Here is a 557-nt window from a genome sequence, read left to right on the forward strand (position 1 = left end):
ACTTGGATACTTACTGCTAAGATCCAAGAGGCAGGAGACGTAACGTGCTGCCTCATTGACATCAATCCGGCTGTCCTTCAGGTAGTTTTACCAGAAGGATGAGGCGCAGCCTGCCAGGCTTGAGACATGTACTGCACACCTAGCAGCAGGGGAATGCAGGAAGCAAGAAGCAAGCATTTAGTGGCCTTTCTCTCATTCAGGCCCAAGTTACACCATTTCTTCCCCCAGCTTCGAGTGGGTAAGATGCAGCTTTAGGTATGGGTAACTTCGTATTCAGGAGGACTCCTTTCCCCAGCTGCCCTTCCCTGCTGCTGCTCAGCCAGGGTGCCTGCAGCCCTGGCCTGACCCACGCCTCTGCTGGGTAACCGCGAGAACAAGCCGCCTGCCCGGGGCAGCGACGGCTAGCTCTAGCTGTAGTGTCACCCACCCTCTACCAAAGGGACTGTCCTCCCAGCCCGAGTCTGAGCTCTGAAGCAGAAACTGTAGCGTAGGAGCTGTCTGCATCCTCACTGGCGAGGATGGGGTTAAAGATCAATGCCCTGGGGAACCCCTCTTTC

This window comes from Pygoscelis adeliae, unplaced genomic scaffold (genome assembly GCF_000699105.1).
Source record: "Pygoscelis adeliae isolate BGI_AS28 unplaced genomic scaffold, ASM69910v1 Scaffold339, whole genome shotgun sequence".
Taxonomy (NCBI): domain Eukaryota; kingdom Metazoa; phylum Chordata; class Aves; order Sphenisciformes; family Spheniscidae; genus Pygoscelis; species Pygoscelis adeliae.